This window comes from Stegostoma tigrinum, chromosome 16, assembly GCF_030684315.1.
Source record: "Stegostoma tigrinum isolate sSteTig4 chromosome 16, sSteTig4.hap1, whole genome shotgun sequence".
Lineage (NCBI taxonomy): Eukaryota > Metazoa > Chordata > Chondrichthyes > Orectolobiformes > Stegostomatidae > Stegostoma > Stegostoma tigrinum.
The window spans coordinates 65,587,920-65,610,023 of record NC_081369.1 but is presented as its reverse complement, the minus strand read 5'-3'; the positions used below and the strand labels follow the sequence as shown (position 1 = coordinate 65,610,023).

Here is a 22,104-nt window from a genome sequence, read left to right as displayed (position 1 = left end):
AGGGGAGTCAGAGAGGGAGGGTGGGCTGGGGGTCAGAGAGGGTAGGGGAGTCAGAGAGGGAGGGTGGGGGGTCTGAGAGGGTTCAGGAGTCAGACAGGGAGGGTGGGGAGTCAGAGAGAGTAGAGGAGTCAGAGAGGGAGGGTGGGGAGTCAGAGAGGGAGGGTGGGGGGTCAGAGAGGGTCCATGTTCCTGAGGTCCTGTCACAGGGAGACTGCAGTTTCTTATCATTGCCTCCAGCTGGTTCTGTGATGGAGATGGATTGATATAAATGGTAGCCCCTGGTGCTGCTGACAGCTCCGTACCACCAACAGAGATTCCTCTGGTCTTGAGAGGCGGCTGTTGCCTCGACTTGCTGGATCCTTTCTCTGAGAGAGGGCAGAGTGAAGCTGTGCTCAGAACCAGGCACACTGCACACCAGCTCACACTGTCTCTCTCTCTCTGCCTCTTTCGCTCTCTCTCTCTCTCCCTATATTTACTAATGCTTAAGTAAGGCTTTATTTTCCGCATGTCCTTTTGATAGCATCCTTTCCTTTTTGGGAGTGAACTTTCATTCAATTTTGGAGAATAATAAGTGCTGTCTCCAGGCAGTGAAGGAAGGTGCCGGCACACAGATTTCTCCTGACCTTGTCTAAGCTCTTTATTCCAAGGATCAGAGTCACCCCAGACAATCAGCTCTCAGGTTAGTGTGGATTTCGAATTAACCTCATCGCTCAGTGTGTGTCTCCGTTTGTACCGATGTGTGGTAATGTATGTGGGTCTATCTGTGTGTGAATACAACTGGGGGACAAGCAAGTGTGCACTGAGTGTATTAGATTGTGGAGGAGTGTGAGAGAATGTGAGGGAGTGTATGGCTGTGTGTATGTGTGTGTGTGTGGTCGTGAGTGAGGGTGTGTGTGTATATGTGTGAGTGTGTGTGTGTGAGTGACTGTGTGTCTGTCTTGTGAGTGTGCCTCTGTGTGTGTGTGTGTGTGTGTGTGTGTTGTGTGTGTGTGTGTGTGTGTGTGTGTGTGTGTGTGTGTGAGTGTGTGTGTGTGTGTGTGGTCGTGAGTGAGGGTGTGTGTATATATGTGTGAGTGTGTGTGTGAGTGTGAGTGTCTGTGTGTCTGTCTTGTGAGTGTGCCTCTGTGTGTGTGTGTGTGTGTGTGTGTGTGTGTGTGTGTGTGTGTGAGTGAGTGTGTGTGGTCGTGAGTGAGGGTGTGTGTATATATGCGTGAGTGTGTGTGTGAGTGTGAGTGACTGTGTGTCTGTCTTGTGAGTGTGCCTGTGTGTGTGTGTGTGAGTGTGTGTGTCTGTGTGTGTGTGTATGTGTGTGTGTGTATGTGTGTGTGTGTGTGAGTGTGAGTGAGTGTATGTGTGTGTGTGTGTGTGTGTGTGTGTGTGAGTGTGAGTGAGTGTATGTGTGTGTGAGTATGTGTGTGTGTGTGTGTGTGTGTTTGTGAGTGTGTGTGTGAGTGTGCATGTGTGTGAGTGTGTGTGTGTGAGCGCGTGTGTAAACATGTGTGCGTGCGAGTGTGTGTGAGCCTGTGTGTATGATATATAATATATATACACACATACACCCAATAGCAGTTCATTGAGGTGAATTCAACCAGACTTTGTTCATTTAGACTTAGATATCAAGGAATTTCCCAGTCAGTTCACAGTGAACAGACATCACGGAAAGCTCAAAGTGATGAGAACTCTCCTGATGCTCTGTGTAAATGACCACAGTTTGCTTCAGCCCACTGTCTGTCAGTGAACCCACAGCACAGAAACTAATCTTGCTGATCAAACTGCAATCCACTTTGTCCTGGAGAACAGTGCAACACACATTCCATCGAGTTGATGCTGCCTTGGTAATGGCTGTCATCAGGCATTTATACAACTTCATACATCCCACAGGAAGGTAGTTCTGCTGCACTGTACACCAGCTGCACTATATGGTTTTATGAGTGCTGTATTTGTATTTCTGAAGTACACAATATGGTGTGCATCAGTGTAACACAGGCAGCAAGGTCTGTGTGTTTATAGTGCACTGGCGATACTGTATGTGCATTTTCATATTCACACATCGCTGTGCATATTTACAATGTATACACCATCCTGATCTTGTATTTATAATGTACACTCAGCATTGTATTTTACTTAGACTGATAGTACAGTGTTTCTATTTATAATATACACAGCTTTTTTTGTCACTAGGACAAACAGAAGGCTTATGAGATCCTTGGGTTTATAAATAGAGACATAGGGTACAAAAGCAAGGAAATGACGCTACACCTCCACATTTGGAGTATTGTGTTCAGTTCTGAGCACTTTATTTAAGGAAGGACATTAAAGCCTTGGGACAGTTGAAAAGAGATTTACCAGAATGATACGAGGAAAGATGCTCAATACAAGAGAAGATTAGAGAAATAGGGCTTATTCCCGTTGGAGCAGAGAAGATTAAGAGGTCACCTTACTGCAGGTGTTCAGAATTTTGGATAATTGTGACAGGGTAAAGAAGGATATTTTATATCCACAAGTTGGTATATCGGTAACTAACGGCCACAATTACAAGATTGTCAGCAAGAGAGCTAACAGTGAGGTGCGTAGGCAGATTTCATAGGAGGTTTCAAAAGAGAATTGGATATGTATTTGAAAGTAGTGATATTAGTGGACTACAAAGAAAGGGTTGGGGAGTGGGACTAGCTGGTAGTTCTTTCAAGAACCAGTACAGACACGATGGGTCAAACGTCCTCCTTCTGTAAAATGTGATGATTCTGTGATTCTATTGACTACGACACTACATTGTTTGTATTTATGATATACACACAGCATTTCGGTTTTACTTAGCTGGACAGTATGGTATTTATATTTATGACATTCATAACACTGAATTTTTACTTACATATGCCGTCCAATATTTAAAATATACATTCAGTATTGTATTTCAATTGGACAATGCAATATTTCTATTTACAATATACACACAGCATTATATTGGTATTTGGACAGACAGCACAGCATCAGTATTTATAATATACACACAGCATTATATTGGTATTTGGACAGACAGTACAGCATCAGTATTTATAATATACACACAGCATTATAGTTTTACCCAGGCAGACAGTATGGTATCTGTGTTTATTACATATGCATAGCATCGTAATTTATTAACACAGGCAGTACTGTATTTGTATTTTTATTCAGACAATCAGTACTATATTTGTATTTATGACATAAACACAGCATTTTAATGTTACTCAGTACAGCATTTGTATCTATAATAAACACATAGCATTGCATTTTTATTTCAACAGAAAGTATGGCACTTCTAGTCATAACATACACGCGGCATTGTATTTTCCTTAGGTAGCATGGTATTTATCTTTAGCATGTACACACAACAGTGTATTTTTACTTTAGAACATTACAGCACAGTACAGGCCCTTCAGCCCTCGATGTTGTGCCGACCTGTCATACCGATCTGAAGCCCATCTAACCTACACTATTCCATGTACATCCATATGCTTATCCAATGACGACTTAAATGTACCTAAAATTGGCGAATCTACTACCGTTGCAGGCAAAGCGTTCCATTCCCTTACTACTCTCTCAGTAAAGAAACCACCTCTGACATCTGTCCTATATCTTTCACCCCTCAATTTAAAGCTATGCCCCCTCATGCTCGCCATCACCATCCTAGGAAAAAGGCTCTCCCTATCCACCCTATCTAACCTTCTGATTATTTTATATGTTTCAATTAAGTCACCTCTCAACCTTCTTCTCTCTGATGAAAACAGCCTTAGGTCCCTCAGCCTTTCCTCGTAAGACCTTCCCTCCATACCAGGCAACATCCTAGTAAATCTCCTCTGCACCCTTTCCAAAGCTTCCACATCCTTCTTATAATGCGGTGACCAGAACTGTACACAATACTCCAAGAGCGGCCACACCAGAGTTTTGTACAGCTGCAGCATAACCTCTTGGTTCCGGAACTCGATCCCTCTATTAATAAAAGCTAAAACACTGTATGCCTTCTTAACAGCCCTTACTTAGTAGTACTTAGTACAGCGTTTCTATTTATAATATACACACAGCATTTTTTTCACTAGGACAAACAGAAGGCTTATGGGATCCTTGGGTTTATAAATAGAGGCATAGAATATAAAAGCAAGGAAATGATGCTACACCTCCACAAATCATTGATCAGTGCACATTTGGAGTATTGTGTTCAGTTCTGGGCACCTTATTAAAGGAAGGATGTTAAAGCCCGGGAGTGAGCTCAAAGGAGGTTTACCTGAATGACACCAAGAATGAGAGATTTTCGATACAAGAAAAGATTAGAGAAATAGGGCTTATTCCTGTTGGAGCAGAGAAGATTAAGAGGTCACCTTACTGTGGTGTTCAAAATTATGAATAATTTTGACAGGGTAAAGAAGGATATTCTGTTTCCACTAGGTGGCAAATCAGTAACTCGGGATCACAATTTCAAAAACAAAAACAGGCATTGCTGGAAAAGCTCAGCAGGTCTGGCAGCGTCTATGAGCAGAAATCAGAGTTATCGTTTCAGGTCTGGTGACCCTTCCTCAGAACTCATAATGTAAAGACTGTCGGCAAGAGATCTAGCAGAGTGATGAGGAGAATGGTCTTTACTCAGGGATTTGAATGTGCTGTCTGGGAGAGTGGTGGAGGTGGATTCCATCGGCGATTTCAGAGCTGCGTATGTAGAGTCATAGAGTCATAGAACTGTAATACACGGAAACAGACTCTTCAACCCAATTTGTCCATGCCATCCGAATATCCTAAATTAATCAAGACCCAGTTACCAGCATTTGACCCATATCCCTGTAAACCCTTCCTATTCATATACCCATCCAGATGCCTTTTAAATGTTGTAACTGTACCAGCCTCCACCACTTCCTCTGGCAGCTCATTCCATACACGCACCACCGTCTGTGTGAAAAAGTTATCCCTCAGATCCTTTCATATCTTTACACCTCACTGTAAACATATGCCCTTTAGTTTTGGACTCCGCTGCCCTGGGGAAAAAACCTTGCCTATTTACCCTATCCATGCCCCTCATGATTTTATAAATATTTATAAGGTCACCCTCTCAGCCCCCGACATTCCAGGGAAAATAGGCCCAGCCTATTCAGCCTCTCCCTGAAGCTCAAACCCTCCAGCCCTGGGAACATCCTTGTAAACCTTTTCTGAACCCTTTCAAGCTTCACAACATCTTTCCTATAGCAGGGAGAGCAGAATTATACACAGCCTAACCAATGTCCTGTACAGCCACAAAATGACCTCCCAACTCCTATGCTCAATCCACCGACGAATAAAGGCAAGTGTACTTAGAACATAGAACATAGAACAATACAGCGCAGAACAGGCCCTTCAGCCCTCAATGTTGCGCAGACCTGTGAACTAATCAAACCCCTTCCCCCTACACAATCCCATCATTAACCAAACACCTTCTTCACCACTTGATTTCTGAAGAAGGGCCCAGACCAAAACGTCAGCTTTCCTGCTCCTCTGACGCTGCTTGGCCTGCTATGTTCCTCCAGCTTCACACCTTGTTATCTCACCTTCACTGCCCTGTCCGCCTGCAACTCCACTTTCAAGGAACTGGAGGAAACATTGCTGTTTGACCTGAAAGATTACCAGCCAAAAGATAACCTATAATACTGCAGAATAACTCATTGCTGACACGTCTCAATTTTTTGAAAAAAACCATTCATGATGAGAGTGTCCAAGATAACGAAGCGTGAGGCTGGATGAACACAGCAGGCTAAGCAGCAGCTCAGGAGCACAAAAGCTGATGTTTTGGGCCTAGACCCTTCATCAGAGAGGGGGATAGGGAGAGGGTTCTGGAATAAATAGGGAGAGAGGGGGAGGCGGATCAAAACTGTTCCATGTCCGAATGTAAGGTGATGTGGCTGTGGTACCTGGTTTGCTTCAGGACATGGCCGACCAGTTTCGAGTGTCCCTGGCTAAGCAGTATTTATTGTCCATCCCTAATTTCCCAGATAAGAGTCAATCCATTGCTGTGGGCTTGGAGTCACATGTAGGTCAGACCAGGTAAGGATGGCAGTTTCCCTCCCTAAAGGGCATTAGTGGATTATTCCAACAACCAGCAATAGGTTCATGGTCATCATTAGACTCTTAATTCCACCTATTCACTGAATTCAAATTCCACCATTTGTCCTGATGGGATTCAAACCTGGGTCCCGGAATATTACCTGGGTCTCTGGATAAACAGTCTAGCAATTATACCACTAGGCCATCAGCTCCCCTTGTATTTCTGATATACACACACACTGTATTTTTAATTGGACAGTCACTATGGTATCTCTATTTATGATGTGCGCAAACTGTGAAATAACTCTTCAGAGCCCAGTATCCTATCACCAAGTCACCCCTTATCTACACATAAACAGTTCTGGATGTGAGGCCGCTCGCTGAGCTAAACAGATAAATAGAAAGCGGAAAAAACACCAGCGCTTTGTCGGAGGCTCACTGATGATGTTACCTAGAATGGTGACGAAATGTCTGAAAACTAACCTTCCAGCTCAGCGAGCAAACTCACAGCCAGAACCTCAACCTGAGCTACAAATTTTCTCAAAACTCGCTATCATGTAAACAGTCCTTGGCTTTAGTATGGCCTCATTCTGAGTCACGTACCAGAGTGTCAGAATCTCTGACACTCCCCTTTTTATCGTCAGCCAGGGCTCCCTAATTGGACCCAGTCAACAACCCCAGTCTGGGAACTCTATGTTATGAGGTCCAGCTGGCTGACATCATTACAATCATTTCACACAGTATCATATTTTTCTTAGGCTGACACTATGGTATTTGTATCTCTGATATGCACATAGCATTTTATTTATTGAATTTATAATACCTACACCAAATAAAGGAAAAAGACACACAATGTGACAATGATTATGACAAACCAGTAGACTGGGAAAGTTTTAAAGATCATTTTAAAATAGTAAAGAATGAGACAATAATATGAGGGAAAATTAGCAAGTAATAACACTGGGTAGTGAAAGTTTATTCAGATGTATGGAAAGGACAAGAGGGGCCAAAATGAACATTGATAACAAAATGTGAGGCTGGATGGACACAGCAGGACAAGCAGCATCTCAGGAGCACAAAAGCTGACGTTTCAGGCCTAGACCCTTCATCAGAGCGTATCCCTGGGCTGACCTATCCCCTCCCTACCTCCCCACCTACACTCTCCTCTCCACCTATCTTCTTTTCTCTCCATCTTCAGTCTGCCTCCCCCTCTCTCCCTATTTATTCCAGTTCCCTCTCCCCATCCCCCTCTCTGATGAAGGGTCTAGGCCCGAAACGTCAGCTTTTGTGCTCCTGAGATGCTGCTGGGCCTGCTGTGTTCATCCAGCCTCACATTCTATTATCTCGGAATTCTCCAGCATCTGCAGTTCCCATTATCTCCAAAATGAACATAGATCCCTCCGAGAATGCAGCAGGTTGAATAATGAGACACTGGTACAGGAGTTGAATAAATGTCTTGCATCAGTCGTCACAGTAGAGGACATTATTGCCATTACAAAAATTTGAAAAATATTAAATGGGGGGGTAAAGGAAAGAAGCACAATAACAATCACGAAAAAGAAAGAAATGAATGTGACAGAAGTGAATAAGTCCCTAGACCTGATAGAATGCAATCTAGAATATTAAAGGAAGTAACTACAGAGATAGTGGGTGCGCTATTCACTGGGGGTGATCTTTCAGGGTGGTGTAGTCTGCCAGGAATCCTTAGATTCTGGCAAACTTCCAGAGGTTTGGAAGACTGCCAATGAAATAAAAAGGTAACTAGAGGCCAGTGAGCTTAATATTTTTCCTCGGGAAATTGTTGGAGTCTATTATAAAGGAAATAGTGGCAGGGCATTTAGAAATACATCATATAATTGAACAATCAGCATGGCATCATGGAAGGAAATCATGCCTAACATAGTTATTTGAATTCTTTAAGGAGGTAACAAGCAGGATAGATAAAGACGAGGCAGTGGATGTTATGTACATGAATTTTTAGAAGATGTTTGATAAGGTGTCACACACTAGGCTACTTAATAAGAGGCAATAGTATTATCAACATGGATAGAGGATTGGCTAACTAATAGAAGTCAGAGAGTTGGGATAAGGGGAAAATTTCAGGATGACAACCCCTACCCAGAGGTGTATCACAGGGGTCAGTGCTGGGACCTCAATTATTTACAATATATATTCATCATTTGGGTGAGTAAAGTGAATGGACTGAAGCCAAGTTTGTGGATGACATAAAATGAGATGGGAAGGTAAATGGTGAGGATAGCACAAAGAATCTACACAGAATCTACCCAAAGGATTGAGGCAGGCTAAGAACACGAGGGAGGAGCTGGCCAGAGTTGATTGGAAGGAGAACCAAGCAGGGAAGCCAATGGGACAGCAATGGCAGGAGCTTCTGGGGGTAATTTGGGAGGCACTGCAGAAATTCATCGCAAGGAAAAAGGAGCAGACTGAGGGGAGGGCAAGGCAATGATGAGGGCAAGGGAAATCAGAAACAGCATAAAAGTAAAAGAAAAAACATCCAATGTGATGAAGATTAGTGATGCCAAGGGTTTGGGAAGCCTCTGAAAACCAGAAGAGAACACAAAGTAAGCAATAAGAGGGAGAAAATGAAATATGAGTGTAACCAAGCTAGTAATAAAAAGGCAGATTGCAGGCACATTTTTAGATAAATAGAAGGTAAGAGAGAAGGTAGAGTGGACATTGGACTTTTGGAAAATAAAGCTGGAGAAATAGTAATAGGGAACAAAGAATTGGTGGAGGAACTGAATAAGTACTTTGCATCAGTTTTCACAGCAGAAAACATTAGCAACATGCAAGAAATTCATCAGAGTCAGGGACAGAGGTGAGTGCAGTGGCCAACACTGAGGAGAAAATGCTGGGGAAGCCGAAAGGTCTGAAGGCAGGTAAATGACCTGGACCAGATGGAATACACCCCAGAGTCCTGAAGGAGAGGAGTTGGAGATTGTAGAGGTATTGGTGGTGATCTTTCGGGAATCACTGGAATCAGAAGGTCCCAGAGGACTGGAAAATGGCTAACGTAAACCCCCTCCCTGTTTAAGAAGGGAGAGTGGGAGAAGACAGGAAGCTACAGGCCGGTTAGCCTCCCTCTGTCATTAGTAGGATGTTAGAGTCTGTTACTAAGGATGAAATTGTAGAGTACTCAGAAGTGCTGGGTAAGATGGGGCTGAGTCTGTCTGGCTTCATCAAGGGGAGGTCGTGCCTGACAAATCTGTTTAAATTCTGTGAGGAGGTAACAAACAAGTTAGACAAAGGAGATCCAGTGGATGTGATCTGTTTGGATCTCCAGACTGCCTTTGATAAGATGATGCACAGGGAGGCTGCTAAATAAGATAACAGCCCGTGGTGTAAGGGGGAAGGCACTGGTACAGATAGAGGACTGGCTGCCTGGCAAAAGGCAGAGAGTGGGGAGAATGGGGTCTTTCTCAGGATGGCAGCCGGAGATTAGCAGAGTTCCACAGGGGTCCATGTTGGGACCACATCCCTTCACATTATATACTAATGATCTGGATAAAGGAACTGAGAGCATTATTAATACGTTAGCAGCTGACACAATGATAGGAGGAGGGACGGGTAGTGTTGAGGAAGTGGAAAGGCTGCAGAAAGATTCGGACAGGTTAGGAGAATGAGCAAAGAAGTGGCAGATGGAATATAAAGTAGGAAAGTGTGAAGTTATGCACTTTGCTGGGGAGAATAGAGGCATTGAATATTTTCTAAATGGGGAAAGGCTTCAGGAATCTGAAAGGCTAAGGGACTTAGAATTCCTAATTCAGGATTCTCTTAAGGTTAACATATAGGGTCAGATGGCATTTAGGAAGGCAAATGCAATGTTAGTAGTCATTTTGAGAGGACTATAGTAACAGGCCAGGGATGTACTGCTGAGGCTGCGTAAGGCTCTGGTCAGACCACATTTAGAATATTGTGAGTAGTTTTGGGCCCTGTATCTAAGGAAAGATGTGCTGACCCAGGAGAAGTCCCAAGGAGCTTAATAAGAAGGATTCTGGCGATGAAGGAGAAATCAAGGACTCTGTGCCTGTACTTGATGCAGTTTAGAAGAATGGGTTGGGATTAGAGGAAATCTGATTGAAACTTACAGAATACTGAGAGGCCTGGATAGAATGGATGTGGAGAAGATGTTTTCACGAGAAGGAGAGACTAGGACCTAAGGGCACATCCTCAGTGTGAAGCGGCATTCCTTTAGAACTGAGATGAGGAGGAATTATCCTTGAAAGTTGCCACCCAGGTTGACAGGGCTGTTAAGAAGGCATGCAGCGTTTTAGCTTTTATTAATAGAGGGATCGAGTTCCGGAACCAAGAGGTTATGCTGCAGCTGTACAAAACTCTGGTGCGGCCGTACTTGGAGTATTGTGTACGGTTCTGGTCACCGCATTATAAGAAGGATGTGGAAGTTTTGGAAAGGGTACAGAGGAGATTTACTAGGATGTTGCCTGGTATGGAGGGAAGGTCTTACGAGGAAAGGCTGAGGGACCTAAGGCTGTTTTCATCAGAGAGAAGAAGGTTGAGAGGTGACTTAATTGAAACATATAAAATAATCAGAAGGTTAGATAGGGTGGATAGGGAGAGCCTTTTTCCTAGGATGGTGACAGCGAGCACGAGGGGGCATAGCTTTAAATTGAGGGGTGAAAGATATAGGACAGATGTCAGAGGTAGTTTCTTTACTCAGAGAGTAGTAAGGGAATGGAACACTTTGCCTGCAATGGTGGTAGATTCGCCAACTTTAGGTACATTTAAGTCATCATTGGACAAGCACATGGACGTACATGGAATAGTGTAGGTTAGATGGGCTTGAGATCGGTATGACAGGTCGGCACAACATCGAGGGCCGAAGGGCCTGTACTGTGCTGTAATGTTCTATGTTCTATGTTCTATGAATTCCTTCAGCCTGAGGTGAATCTATGGAACTCATTGTTGCAGAGGGCTGTGGAGGCCAATTTGTTGGGTGTATTTATTTCGAGATAGATTGGTTTTTGATTAGTAAGAGGAGCAACAGTAATGGGGTGTAGACAGGAGAATGGAGTTGAGAAACATAACAGCCATGATTGAATCGTGGGGCAGACACAGTGGGCTGAATAGCCTGATTCTGCTTCTATATCTGATCTTATGCTCTCAGCGATCTAGTATCCACAACTGTCTCAGGTACAAAATTTCAGATATTCGCCCCTCTCTCAGAGAAGCAATTCCTTTGTTCCTCAGCGTTAAATGAGTGTTGCCTTTTTCTGTCACTATGCCATCTTGGTTGAGATTTCCCACTTTTGGAAACATCATCTCAACACCTACCCCGTCAAGGCTCCCCAGAATCTTGTGACTTTGATCACCCCTCATTCTTCCAAACTCTAATGAATACATTCCTAACCTGTTTAGCTGTGCTTGTCTTTTTCTGTTCATTGTGCGATGTGTGCGTTGCTCACTGGACCCAGCGTTTATTGCCCATCCCTAGTTGCCCCTTGAGAAGATGAGGGTGAGCTGCCTTTTTGAACCGCTACAGTCCATGTGCAGTGGGTTGACCCACAATGCCATTAGAGAGGGAATTCCAGGATTCTGACCCAGTGACAGTGAAGGAACGGTGATATATTTCCACGTCAGGATGGTGAGTGACTTGGAGAGGAACTTGCAGGGGTGGTGTTCCCATGTATCTGCTGGACCTGCCCTTCCATATGGAAGTGGTTGTGGGTTTGGAAGGTGCTGTGTGAGGATCTTTCATGAATTTCTGCAGTGCATCTTGTAGAGGGTACACACTGCTGCGACTGAGCATCGGTGAGGGATGTGTGTTATTGAATGTAGTAATAATCAAATGAGCTGCTTTGTCCTGGATGGTGCCAAGCTCTTCACTGTTTCCAGGCATGTGGGGAATATTCCATCACATCCCTGTTGTGTGCCCTGTAGATGGCTTTGACAAGTCAGGAGGTGAGTTACTTGCTGCAGGATTCCTGACCTCTGACCCGTTCTTTCAGCTGCTGCATTTATACAATGAGTCCAGCTGCGTTTCTATTTAATGGTGACCATGGATATTGATAGTGGGGGATTTAGCGAGCATAACACCAATGAAGGTCAAGTGGAAATTGAAGATTCTCTCTTATTGGCGATGGTCATAGCCTGATGTTTGTGTGGCGCGAATGTCACTTGTCACTTGTCAGCCCAGGCCTGGATATTGTCCAGATCTTGTTGCATTTTCACATGGATTGCTTCAGTATCTGAGGAGTCGCAAATGTTGCTGAACATTGTGTGAGCATCAGTGAACATCCCCACTTCTGACCTTATGATGGAGGGAAGGTCATTGATGAAGCAGCTGAAGATGGTTGGGCCGAGAGCACTACCCTGAGGAGCTCCTGTGGAGATGCCCTGGAGCTGAGATGACTGACCTCCCACAACCACAATCATCTTCCTGTGTCTCAGGCATGACTCCAACCAGCGGAGAGTTTGCCCCGATACCCATTGATTCCAGCTTTGCCAGGGCTCCTTGATGCTACACTGGGTCGAATGTAGCCTTGATATCAAGGGCTGTCACTCTTACCCCACCCTCTGGTATTCAGCTCTTTTGTCCATATTTGAACCAAGGCTGTAATGAGATCAGGAGCTGAGTGGCCCTGGCAGAACCCAAACTGGGCATCACTGAGCAGATTATTGCTGAGCAGGTGCTGCTGGATAGCTCTGTTACTGACACCTTCCATCACTTTACTGATGGTTGAGAGGAGACTGATGGGGCGGGAATTGACTGGGTTGGATTTGTCCTGATTTTTATGTACAGGACACACCTGGGCAATTTTCCACATTGCCGGGTAGATAACCATTTTGTAACTGCCACCCTCACTGGAGCAGCGCAATGGAAATCAATGTCCTGCCATTCCTGGACATATCACAAAAGTTCAAGATTTAATACAGCACGTAGAATTTCCCGGTGTAACTGAGCTTCAGGCCCAGGTAAACAGGAAACAATGGAGTGAGAGCTTCTGTACTTAACAAAAATTTTATTTATGTCATGCAAATAAACTCTAGCTCAGGGAGACAATCATAAACCATTGGGGGACCCGAAACATTAACTCTGCCTTTATTCACAGAGGCTTCCAGACCTGCTGAGCTTTTCCAGCAACTTCTGCTTTTGTTCCTGATTTACAGCATCTGCAGTTCTTTCAGTTTTTATATGGCATGTTACACATTGCTGATTAAAACTTAAAATGGCTTATAATCCCCTCCTCACACACAGAAACAAATGGCACAGATGGGAACAAAATGCAAGGTAGGGTTGGAGGGAAAGACCAATGCAGAATATTGGGTTAAATTATCGGCCATTTGCCTGTTGTCACTTCACCAATCACATCCTGTAAGAATCGTACACTTAGCTCATCTACTCTCTTTTTGTACTTGTGGAAGGTCTTGTTATACATGGGATGTTGTACCAGTGTTTACAATATACATGGGATGTAACATATGTGTTTATAAGATACACAAAGCTCTGTGGTTGTGTAGATTATGTGCACAGTGCTGTATCTGTATTTATAATATATGTTCAGTGATGTATGTGATACATACACAGTGCAGTATGTGTGTGGAGTACATTTGCATTTATAATACCTTTAATGCGCTGTTGGCGTTTATGATGCACATGGCTGTGTGAGTGTTTAACTTATGCAGAGCTATAGACGTTTGTATACTATACACATAATACTCGATTTGTAACCATAAAAATATTGTCATCTTCTACAATTAGGGCAACCCTCTACCCTATGTGATTCGGCCTCATGATCTCTCTGTTTCAGTCCTGGTTTCATTCTGCTGACTCCTGTCCAAATACAGGCAATGAAACATGAATAAAAACCGAAAGAACTGCGGATGCTGTAAATCACGAACGAAAACAAAGTTGCTGGAAAAGCTCAGCAGGTCTGCCAGCATCTGTGAAAGATAAAACAGAGTTAACGTTTCGGGTCCAGTGACCCTTCCTCAGAACCATGAATGTTGTCGGTCTTAGTTCATAATTTCTTCAGCAATCTCATGAAAATCATTGTTGAACAGAAATCATTTACTGAGTGTTATTTTTGAAGCAGAATTCAGACATGACGTTCCTGTCTGCCACTCACTGGTAATGACTATGTACGGTTCAGGTCACCCTGCTATTGGGGAAGGATATTATTAAATTGGAGAGGGTTCAGCAAATATTTACCAGGATGTTGCTGAGAATGGGATGTTTGAGTTATAAGGAGAGGCTGGGATTTTTCTCACTGGAGCATCGGAAGTTGAGGGGTGACCTTACAGAGTTTTATAAAATCATGAGGGGCATGGATAGGGTAAATAGCAAAGATCTTTTCCCCAGGATGGGGGAGTCCAAAACTAGAAGAGCATATAACGTATGATGAACGGCTAAGGATCCTGGGATTGTACTCATTAGAGTTTAGAAGGTTGAGGGGAGATCTAATAGAAACTTACAAGATAATGTATGGTTTAGAAGGGATGGACGCTAGGAAGTTGTTTACATTAGGCAGGGAGACTAGGACCCATGGGCACAGCCTTAAAATTAGAGGGGGTAAATTTAAAACTGAAATGAGACGACATTTCTTCAGCCAGAGAGTGGTGGGCTTGTGGAATTCATTGCCGCAGAGTGCAGTGGAGGCCGGGACGTTGGATGCCTTCAAGGCAGAGATCAACAAATTCTTGATCTCAAAAGGAACAAGGGCTACAGGGAGAGTGCAGGGAAGTGGAGTTGAAATGCCCATCAGCCATGATTTAAATGGCAGAGTGGACTTGATGGGCCGAATGGCCTTACTTCCACTCCTATGTCTTATGGTCTTGTGGTCTATTTTTTAAGGTGAAAGGAGAAAAATTTGAAAGGGGCCTGAGGGACAATCTTTTTCACTCACAGAGTGAAACGAGCTGCCAGAGCAAGTGGTAAATGCAGATGCAGTTACAATAATTAAAAGACATTCGGGCAGGTCCATGGATAGGAAAGGCTTAGAGAGACATGGATCAAACGCGGGCAAATGGGACCAGTTCCGTTTGGAAACCCGATCAGTGCAGACAATTGCAGCAAACTCTACTCGGTATAACTCTATGAGTCTATGACTGCCTGTGGCGATGTGGAAAGATCCCAGCATCAACCATGGCAACAGCGAGATGGGCTGAAACAGAATCTTATTTTCAGGAAGCTAGGGGGCTGGTTCCTGCTGTGTAGATCCTGGTAGAGATTTCAACAGGTAGTTCCAAGGTTGTAGCTCAATAGCAGAGTGCCCACAGAGCAGTGATGGAGTGAATCAATGAAGAGAAGCTCAGTTAGTAATGGGGCATGTCACTTCTATCAGAAAGAAGCAATGATTCAGTCACCACAATTCAACTCCCCTAGGACAGGTCATTAGACCAGAAACCAGCCAGACCATATCGGCTGACAATGAGATATTCACAAAGCTGCAAGCTTCAACTCTCCCTCAGCAGAAACACAGTCTCTCAGCAATCACACCCCTGCCAGAGCCTGGGAAACCACTTTCATATCTGTCCCACAACAGGGAACCTCTCTGTAAACCCACTGCCCTCAAAATGCTGTCCCTCTCAGCACAGTGTAGAGAGAGCTTTACTCTGTATCTAACCCCATGCTATCCCTGCCCTGTGTGTTTGATGGGGGACAGTGTAGAGGGAGCTTTACTCTGTATCTAACCACATGCTGTCCCTGCCCTGTGTGTTTGATGGGGGACAGTGTAGAGGGAGCTTTACTCTGTATCTAACCCTGTGCTGTCCCTGTCCCTGGGAGTGTTTGATGGGGGACAGTGCAGATGGAGCTTTACTCTGTATCTAACCCTGTGCTATCCCTGTCCTTGGGAGTGTTTGATGGGGGGACAGTGTAGAGGGAGCTTTACTCTGTATCTAACCCTGTGCTGTCCCTGTCCCTGGGAGTGTTTGATGGGGGACAGTGTAGAGAGAGCTTTACTCTGTATCTAACCCCATGCTGTCCCTGGCCCTGGGAGTGTTTGATGGGGGACAGTGCAGAGAGAGCTTTACTCTGTATCTAACCCTGTGCTATCCTTGTCCTTGGGGATGTTTGATGGGGGGACAGTGTAGAGGGAGCTTTACTCTGTATCTAACCCTGTGCTGTCCCTGTCCTGAGAGTGTTTGATGGGGGACAGTGTAGAGGGAGCTTTACTCTGCATCTAACCCCATGCTGTCCCTGCCCTGGGAGTGTTTGATGAGGGACAGTGTAGAGAGAGCTTTACTCTGCATCTAACCCCATGCTGTCCCTCCCCTGGGAGTGTTTGATGAGGGACAGTGTAGAGGGAGCTTTACTCTGTATCTCACTCTAGCTGATGCAAGTGCTGCTGGTGGGGACGATGCTCATTTACAATTCAGAATATTTCTCCAAATACCAGTCAAAGGGAAAGCAATTCTCTGTGAAACCCGGTCAGAGATGGACGGCTCAGGATTCTGAAACACTTCTAAGGCTGTAATATTTAATAAATAATCGAAGCTTCTGATCGCAGAAAGCTCGATGTAAATTACATGTACAGTCTGTGTTGTCATGTGAGCTGGAGAATGACCTTGCTTTGTGTTTCTCTTGACCGGCTCGACAGCTACCTGTAATCTCCCCTCCTCCCTGCTCCCCGCCAACCCACACACCGCCACCGCTTTTTACCCAGCTCCCCTCCCCTCCCCTCATTTGTACCCAGCTCCCTTCCCCTCCCCTCCCTTGTATCCAGCTCCCCTCCCCTCCCCTCCCTTGTACCCAGCTCCCCTCCCCTCCCTTGTACCCAGCTCCCTTCCCCTCCCCTCCCCTCCCTTGTACCCAGCTCCCGTCCCCTCCCCTCCCCTCCCTTGTATCCAGCTCCCTTCCCCTCCCCTCCCTTGTACCCAGCTCCCCTCCCCTCCCCTCCCTTGTACCCAGCTCCCCTCCCCTCCCTTGTACCCAGCTCCCCTCCCCTCCCCTGTACCCAGCTCCCCTCCCCTCCCCTCCCTTGTACCCAGCTCCCTTCCCCTCCCCTCCCCTCCCTTGTATCCAGCTCCCTTCCCCTCCCCTCCCTTGTATCCAGCTCCCCTCCCCTCCCCTCCCTTGTACCCAGCTCCCCACCCCTCCCTCCGGTCCCTGCCCTCCCACACCTCCCTGCAGTGTGAATTCCAAATTGGGCCTGCACTGTCTGACAGACTGAGCTGAGCTCTCGGTATATCCTCAGCTGTCACATTTCAAACAGTTAATCTTCAGAATTAAATTCCTGACACACACAGTTTCTCCCCCTCTCGCAGCAATGTCATTGAGACTAGATGCTTCACACTGAGCTCCCACACAAAGGGGCCAGGGTGAGGGCCCAGAGCAAACAGTAACTGTCACACCACACGCAATTTCCCCCGAAATAAAGGGTGACGTCCATGTCCAGGGCGCCATTACCCACGACAGCACATCACAATGCCGGTCAGGAACACATTTCTTACAAACTGATCAACTGAAAATCTTGGAAAATGGCGGAATCCCATGCTGATCTTCTGTTTGACAACTACAGCAGAGAAAAACTCACATATGGCATTGAGAATCTATATGTGTGGGACTGGACCCCACTGAGAGTCAGTGTGTGTGTGGGACTGTACCCCAGTGAGGGCCAATGTATGTCTGGGACTGTATCCCAGTGAGGGTCAGTGTGTGTGTGGAACTGTATCCCAGTGAGGGTCAGGGTGTGTATGGGACTGTATCCCAGTGAGGGCCAATCTATGTATGGGACTGTGCCCCAGTGAGAGTCAGTGTGTGTGAGTGTAGGACTATATCCCATTGAGAGTCAGTGTGTGTGTGGGACTGGACCTGAGTGAGGGTCAGTGTGTGGGACTGTTTCCCATTGGGATTTAGTGTGTGCGAGGGACGGTACCCCAGTGAGAGTCAGTGTGTGTGTGGGACTGGACCCCAGGGAGAGTCAGTGTGTGCGAGACTGTACTCCGGTGAGAATCATTGTCTGTGTGGGACTGTACCTCAGTGAGAGTCAGTGTGTGTGAGACTGTACCCCAGTGAGAGTCAGTGTGTGTGTGGGACTGTTCCTCAGCAAGGATCAGTGTGTTTGTGGGACTGTACCCCAGTGAGAGTCAGTGTTTGTGGGACTGTACCCCAGAGAGGGCCAATGTGTGTCTGCGACGGTGCCCCAGTGAGGGTGAGTGTGTGCGGGGGACTGAATCCCAGTGAGGGTCAGTGTGATTGTGGGATTGTACCCCAGTGAAAGTCAGTGTGTTTGTGGGACTGTATCCCAGTAAGGGCCAATGTGTGTATGGGACTGTACCCCAGTGAGGGTTAGTGTGTGTGTGGGACTGTATCCCAGTGAGAGTCAGTGTGTGTGGGACTGTACCCCAGTGAGGGCCAATGTATATATGGGACTGTACCCCAGTGAGGGTCAGTGTGCATGGGACGGTACCCCAGTGAGGGTCTGTGTGTTTCTGGGACTGTACACCAGTGAGGGTTAGTGTGTGTGTGGGACTGTATCCCGGTGAGAAGTCAGTGTGTGTGTGGGACTGGACCCCAGTGAGGGTCAGTGTGTTTGTGGGACTGTATCCCAGTGAGAGTCAATGTGTGTGGGGGACTGTATCCTAGTGAGAGTCAGTGTGTATATGGGACTGTACCCCAGTGAGGGTCAGTGTGTTTGTGAGTCTGTACCGCAGTGAGGGTCAGTCTGATTGTGGGACTGTATCCCAGTGAGAGTCAGTGTGTGTGGGACTGGACCTGAGTGAGGGTCACTGTGTGTGTGGCTGTACCCCAGTGAGAGTCAGTGTGTGTGTGAGACTGTACCCCAGTGAGGGCCAATGTATATATGGGACTGTACCCCAGTGAGGGCCAATGTATATATGGGACTGTACCCCAGTGAGGGTCAGTGTGCATGGGACGGTACCCCAGTGAGGGTCTGTGTGTTTCTGGGACTGTACACCAGTGAGGGTTAGTGTGTGTGTGGGACTGTATCCCAGTAAGGGCCAATGTGTGTATGGGACTGTACCCCAGTGAGGGTTAGTGTGTGTGTGGGACTGTATCCCAGTGAGAGTCAGTGTGTGTGGGACTGTACCCCAGTGAGGGCCAATGTATATATGGGACTGTACCCCAGTGAGGGTCAGTGTGCATGGGACGGTACCCCAGTGAGGGTCTGTGTGTTTCTGGGACTGTACACCAGTGAGGGTTAGTGTGTGTGTGGGACTGTATCCCAGTGAGGGTCAGTGTGTTTGAGGGACTGGGCCCCAGTGAGGGTTAGTGTGTATGTGGGACTATATCCCAGTGAGAGTGTGTGTATGGGACTGTACCCCAGTGTGGGTCAGTGTGTTTGTGGGACTGTACCCCAGTGAGAGCCCGTGTGTGTGTGGGACTGTATCCCGGTGAGAAGTCAGTGTGTGTGTGGGACTGGACCCCAGTGAGGGTCAGTGTGTTTGTGGGACTGTATCCCAGTGAGAGTCAATGTGTGTGGGGGACTGTATCCTAGTGAGAGTCAGTGTGTATATGGGACTGTACCCCAGTGAGGGTCAGTGTGTTTGTGAGTCTGTACCGCAGTGAGGGTCAGTGTGATTGTGGGACTGTATCCCAGTGAGAGTCAGTGTGTGTGGGACTGGACCTGAGTGAGGGTCACTGTGTGTGTGGCTGTACCCCAGTGAGAGTCAGTGTGTGTGTGAGACAGTACCCCACTGAGAGTCAGTGTGTGTGTGGGACTGTATCCCAAAGAGAGTCGGTGTGTGTGTGGGACTGTATCCCAGTGAGAGTCAGTGTCTGTGTGGGACTGTGCCCCAGTGAGAGTCTGTCTGTGTGTGGGACTGTATCCCAGTGAGAGTCTGTCTGTGTGTGGGACTGTACCTCAGTGAGGGCCAATGTGTGTATGGGACTGTGTCCCAGCGAGGGTCAGTGTGTGTGGGACTGTACCACAGTGAGGGTCAGTGTGTGTGTGGGACTGTTTCCCAGTGAGATTTAGTGTGTGTGTGGGACTGTACCCCAGTGAGATTTAGTGTGTGTGTGGGACTGTATCCTAGTGAGAATCAGTGTGTTTGGTACTGTATCCCAGTGAGAGCCGGTGTGTGTGTGGGACTGGACACCAGGGAGAGTCCGTGTGTGTGAGACTGTACTCCCGTGAGAATCAGTGTCTGTGTGGGACTGTACCTCAGTGAGAGTCAGTGTGTGTGTGGGACTGTTCCTCAGCAAGGGACAGTATGTTTGTGGGACTGTACCCCAGTGAGAGTCAGTGTGTGTGTGTGGGATCGTACCCCAGTGAGAGTCAGTGTTTGTGGGACTGTACCCCAGTAAGGGCTAATGTGTGTATGTGACTGTGCCCCAGTGAGAGTGAGTGTGTGCGGGGGACTGCATCCCAGTGAGGGTCAGTGTGTTTGTGGGACTGTACCCCAGTGATGGTTAGTGTGTGTGTGGGACTGTATCCCAGTGAGAGTCAGTGTGTGTGTGGGATTATACCCCAGTGATGGTTAGAGTGTATGTGGGACTGTATCCCACTGAGAGTTAGTGTGTATGGGACTGTACCCCAGTGAGGGATAGTGTGTGGGTGTGGGGATGGACCCCAATGAGAGTCGCTGTGTTTGGTACTGTATCCCAGTGAGAATCAGTGTCTGTGTGAGACTGTACCTCGGTGAGAGTCAGTGTGGTAGGGACTGTACCCCAGTGAGGGCCAATGTGTGTATGGGACTGTGCCCCAGTGAGGGTTACATAAAGCATTACATCACAGTACAGGCCCTTCGGCCCTCGATGTTGTGCCGACCTGTCATACCGGTCTCAAGCCCATCTAACCTACACTATTCCATGTACGTCTATATGCTTATCCAATGACAACTTAAATATACCCAAAGTTGGCGATTCTACTACCGTTGCAGGCAAAGCGTTCCATTCCCTTACTACTCTCTCAGTAAAGAAACCACCTCTGACATCTGTCCTATATCTTTCACCCCTCAATTTAAAGCTATGCCCCCTCGTGCTCGCCATCACCATCCTAGGAAAAAGGCTCTCCCTATCCACCCTATCTAACCCTCTGATTATTTTATATGTTTCAATTAAGTCACCTCTCAACCTTCTTCTCTCTAATGAAAACAGCCTCAAATCCCTCAGCCTTTCCTCGTAAGACCTTCCCTCCATACCAGGCAACATCCTAGTAAATCTCCTCTGCACCCTTTCCAAAGCTTCCACATCCTTCTTATAATGCGGTGACCAGAACTGTACACAATACTCCAAGTGCGGCCGCACCAGAGTTTTGTACAGCTGCAGCATAGCCTCTTGGTTCCGGAACTCAATCTCTCCATTAATAAAAGCTAAAACACTGAATGCCTTCTTAACAGCCCTGTCAACCTGGGTGGCAACTTTCAAGGATCTGTGTACATGGACACCGAGATCTCTCTGCTCATCTACACTACTAAGAATCTTACCATTAGCCCTGTACTTTGCCTTCCGGTTACTCCTGCCAAAGTGCATCACCTCACACTTGTCTGCATTAAACTCCATTTGCCACCTCTCAGCCCAGCTCTGCAGCTTATCTATGTCTCTCTGCAACCTACAGCGTCCTTCGTCACTATCCACAACTCCACTTACCTTAGTGTCGTCTGCAATTTACTAACACATCCTTCTACGCCCTCATCCAGGTCATTTATAAAAATGACAAACAGCAGTGGACCCAACACTGACCCTTGCGGTACATCACTAGTAACTGGTCTCCAGGATGAACATTTCCCATCAACTACCACCCTCTGTCTTCTTTCAGCAAGCCAATTTCCGATCCAAACTGCTATATCTCCCACAATTCCATTCCTCCGCATTTTGTACAATAGCCTACTGTGGGGAACATAGAACATAGAACAGTACAGCACAGAACAGGCCCTTCAGCCACAATGTTGTGCCGACCATTGATCCTCATGTATGCACCCTCAAATTTCTGTGACCATATACATGTCCAGCAGTCTCTTAAATGACCCCAATGACCTTGCTTCCACAACTGCTGCTGGCAACGCATTCCATGCTCTCACAACTCTCTGCGTAAAGAACCTGCCTCTGACATCCCCTCTATACTTTCCACCAACCAGCTTAAAACTATGACCCCTCGTGCTAGCCATTTCTGCCCTGGG

General features: G+C 46.4%; 1 protein-coding gene across 1 annotated transcript in view; it reads left to right on the top strand.

Moving 5' to 3' along the window:
* The first annotated feature begins 217 nt into the window (after positions 1 to 217).
* LOC132210624 (carbohydrate sulfotransferase 8-like) overlaps positions 218 to 22,104 on the top strand; it is a 203,328-nt gene continuing 181,441 nt past the window's right edge. Inside the window, exon 1 of the mRNA XM_059651559.1 lies at positions 218 to 679. The gene's annotated coding sequence lies outside the window, so the exon portion shown is untranslated. The remainder of the gene's footprint in view (positions 680 to 22,104) is intronic.